Raw genomic sequence first — 4,601 nt, 5'->3', positions numbered from 1 at the left:
GGGGGGGGGGGGTTCGCGCCACAACTGCCGCCACCGCCGGGACCGCACAGGAGGCCAATGAATGAGAAGAGGCGCGAACCAATGAGAAGGCCCGTGGCTGCGACCCAAACGAGGCTGCGGGCGCTGGTTGGTGCAGCGCGGAGCCAATGGGAGGCGGCGCTGGCTCCCTCCCTCACTCACCCACTCGCAGAGCGGCATGCCCACTTACTACGATTACTACGGCCGCGCGCAGGCGGGCGGGGGCCCCGCATTCCGCTCTGCAGCCTTGTGCGGGCGGGGGCTGGTCTGCTGGACCCGAGCTCGGGCGCGCTCCTCCACCCTGCCCCGGCGCGGGCATTGGCTCCTGCCACCCTCCCCCGGGAGGGGGCTGTTGTTTACCCCGCCGAGTTCTGTCCCCCCCTCCCCCGGCCTCCACATCCTGGTTCTTCTCGCCATCTGTCTCTCGAGTGACGCGGTGGGAGCGTGTCTGATTTTTTAACTGCCATGTGGGTGGGCGCCGGCATCGCCGCCTCCTTCTGCGTGTTAACTTCATGCGGGAATCGGTTCCGCATCCCTGCTCCAGCCAGCTGCAGCTTTCTGCAAGCTCGAGGAAGCTTCAGGCTGGGGCCGAGGCACAGGCAGGGGCTGGGTAGGGAAGTGAGGGTGCCGGGAAGGCGGAGGGGAGGATGGGGACGCGCTCGGCAGCTGACCAATGGAAGGATATTCCCAACATTTGATAATATCACTGGTAGATTCAGTCTAATGATTTCCACCTCCTTCCCCTTCTGGTTGCATGCATTATCTCCCCCCACAACGCAGGGAAAAGGAGAGAGCTCTGCTCAGCGACCTTTCAACTCCTTGCATTACACACCCCTTCCCCCTCATTGTTGCATTGCTGGAAGTAGTGCAGTGCATATTTTTCATCCAGGTCATACAGACATGGCAGACCTAGATCCTACCCTCACGTTTCTCTTCTGCAAGCTGAACTCTTTCTAAATAGTTCAGAGGTCAGTAGACCAGTAGCGGGGCCCCAAAGCAGCCTACAAAATACCACCTTTGTACCCTACTGGAGATGTTATAATTTCTATATTTTTGTTGTTGCTTTTGATGGTAATGGAGAAAAAATAAACACATTCTTCCTCCTTTTCCATCTTAATCATCACTTACGCTGATCAACCAGTCATTTGACCTCCTAATTGACTTGCTCAACTACAATTCTCACTTAAAATACTTTTTTAAATCACTTAACTATTCTTGTTCTGTGGAAAGATTATTTTTATTTACAGTTGATGGTTAATGTAACAGCTACCAATCTAACGTTTGTTAGAAACCTGAAGAAAGTCTATTTAGAGTGGTTTTATTCATCAACATTACATTACTTGGGAGGGAAGCTTTAGATTAACGATTAGGCTTTCTGCAAGGTCATTAAAACCTAATAAAAAGGTATCACTTGCTTATTTTGAAGTTAAAAAGTTTTTTTCTAAGGAAATCACACCAATTAACAGGATAAGGCTATAATGTTTTCCTTATTTTGAGGTAAAATATTTAACCAAAAGGATTAAGCTCAAATTTTGCTTTAGAATTTTTAAAAGCTATCAAAAAGGTGACAGCTAATTCTTTTTAAAATTTGGGAATCTGGATCAATTTTTTTTTCTCAAGAAGTTTTGCTAAATATCTAGTCAGCTATAAACGTGTGGATGCTTACCAAAAAATCAGTTACATGTCAAATTGTAACAGTTTCCTAGCAAAACAATGATTGTCCAAGTGTTCTGAGTGCCACGTTGATACAGACTAAATTTGTAGATGCTATTAAAAGTAGCCTTTTGTCATACAGCATAAACCAAATTTTACATTAACGTTCTGGATTTACTTTTTAAAGCATTTTGTTAAACAACTTTTTACATTACAAATAAAATAATATAGTGGAGTTCTATACAAAACTCTTTGCCACATTACAAAGACACTTTCAGCATAATGTGGCTGTGGGGTTATCTCCCCCAGTATCGGACTTTCATTTTTTTACGATGTTGAACCACTGATTCATGTTTGTGTATGAATTCCCACTCTCTCTCTTTAAATGTACAGCATAACAGAATGGGCAACTAGAATATTACTTCAAATTCACAATATACTCAGTTTAACAGTTTAATGAGAGAACATTTGAACAGTGCTGTACAGACTACATATGTAAACATGAGCACATGCAAATTAAATTGCAAGTTAGTACAGATCAAAGCAATACTACTGAAGCAGTCTGCAGTTTGGACTAAAAATCCAGGAGTGGTGATGGCGTGTTCCCCTCATGCACATACTAAACACACACAATAGTTATGTTTCAGGTGGATTTTACAGGCTCATATGAAGTACAAGATCCTTTAAGAAGAAGGTCAGACGTGGGTGGAAACTGGTCATGTTGAATGAAAGGGAAAAAAAAAATCTATCTACACCCAGGACCTTTTTGCTTATTTTCTACAATGGCCGAGTTGTAAACAGTGGGAACACAAATGCACATTTTGTCAATTGCAAAAGTAATTGTCACTGAAGGCCAATAAGAATTAAGATGACAAACTACACAGTGGATTTAAATGATCATTTTTACTTTGGTGATAAATGAAGCCGAGAAGCACGGGCTTATGAAGAGAGCATGCTTCTTCACAATTGCTGAAATGCAACAGTCCCCTTTGGTGGTGACTGTCTCCCCTCTGGTTCAGGACTCCTTCTGTTCAGAAATGCCTCCCTGAATCAGACAGCACTTTATGGTAAAAATCTTCAACTACTGTTTTGTTACACATGGCTTTTTCTGTCCTGTTGCATGGGGGTCTCTGAGCCATGTGTAACCGCACATGCAGACTGCAGCGGCCAAAGTACACATAACAAAAGAACTCCTCAACATGCATCAACAGTATCTCTTCAAATGAAATTAAATGGCTCCTGTTTACTAATACAGCTCGTAGGAGTTAGGTGGAAAAAACCCCCCTCAGACAAACTGAGGCATGCCTATTTACTGCACATTTCCACATAAAATGCAGGACATGTGGAAATGCATTCATTGCTAACTAATGGACTTCACTATTTTCCATGGAATACCTATTAAAAGGGATCGCAAGTAGACTCTGCCACGGAATAAGTGAAGCCTTTTACTCCAGTGTATTGAATCATTAAACAAAACGGCAAAAACAAACTCCCTCCTCCTAGATTGCCATATGAAATGCAATACAGTACTGCCTTTCATTTCCGTCTCCTTTCTTTATCTTCAGGCAACATTTTGCTTGCCCGGGAAAGGCTCCACAGAGCCAAACCCCTCCCCCCACAGCCCCACCATTGTGCTCCTCACAAGCGCTGAGAATTAGGAGCGAGCCCTTAAAATCCGGGGGGGGGGGGGGGGGGGGGGCCCCCCCCCCCCCTTCCCCGGGGGGGACCGGGGGGGGGGGGGGGCCCCCCCCCCCCCTTCCCCGGGGGGGACCGGGGGGGGGGGGGGGCCCCCCCCCCCCCTTCCCCGGGGGGGACCGGGGGGGGGGGGGGGCCCCCCCCCCCCCTTCCCCGGGGGGGACCGGGGGGGGGGGGGGGCCCCCCCCCCCCCTTCCCCGGGGGGGACCGGGGGGGGGGGGGGGCCCCCCCCCCCCCTTCCCCGGGGGGGACCGGGGGGGGGGGGGGGCCCCCCCCCCCCCTTCCCCGGGGGGGACCGGGGGGGGGGGGGGGAGGCGGGACCCAGCTCAGCCTTCCCGCGTGTGCGACCGGGGAAGGCGGGCCGGGGCTGCTCATTCTTCACGTGTCCTCGGCTTGGATCCACCATGAAACTAGACTCAAAAGAAAGAACACAACCTTCCCCCCCCCACACACCCCGGGTGGGAGCCATAGGCAGGAGCACGTTGCCCCCTCCCCGAGGACTCTCCCGCTTCTTCCTCGCCCCCGCGGCTGCCCCTCCACCTCTTTGTCCTTGTCCCCACCAGCCTCGGCCCCAGGGTAGGAGACATGGCTGGACGGGGGGCTCCCTCCCGGCAGGGAAGACCCTCCCCTCCCCGCCTGGCCTCCCTCGCCCTGCTGCCCGCGCAGCCAATGGCAGGCGAGAGCCCAGAAAGCCACCAAACATGAAATCGCAGGCGGAGACCAGGTCCGGCCCGGCCCGGAACAGGCGTCTGGTCCCCGCACCCCGACTCCCCTCAGCGCCAGCCTGCACGGGCCACCGCCGCCCGGGGGAGGTCCGCCGGAGTTATCATCTGTTTTCGCCCCTTCCTCCTCCTCCTCCTCCTCCTCCGCCTGCTCCTGCCCCGCGGTCCCTCTCCCGCCCCGGGGGAACAAGCGCGGGCGCCCTAAAAACGCTGCATTGCTGGCGAGTCCCCGGCCGCGGCCACCTCCAGCCGCGCTAGCCAGCTCCCGACTTGTACCCGGGCGGCCTTCCGGCGGCGCTGCTTGAGGCGCGGGTCCCTCACTTGAGGCGCTGATTTGTAGTTCGAACACGTGGCTCATTCAAAAAGCCGGAATATTCAAGTCCTTTTTCTCCCTCTCCCGCCCGGCCCGGCTCCTCCCCGGGGCTCGCTCCGGCTCCCCGGAGGAGGGGCGGCGCCTGCCTGCGCTGCGTGTGACACCGCCAGAGCCCGCCCGCCGCCGCCGCCGCGGCCCGG

This window comes from Gavialis gangeticus, unplaced genomic scaffold, assembly GCF_001723915.1.
Source record: "Gavialis gangeticus isolate Ggan-Ray unplaced genomic scaffold, GavGan_comp1, whole genome shotgun sequence".
Classification (NCBI taxonomy): domain Eukaryota; kingdom Metazoa; phylum Chordata; order Crocodylia; family Gavialidae; genus Gavialis; species Gavialis gangeticus.
The sequence above is the reverse complement of the archived record's forward strand: the minus strand, read 5'-3'. Positions refer to the sequence as shown.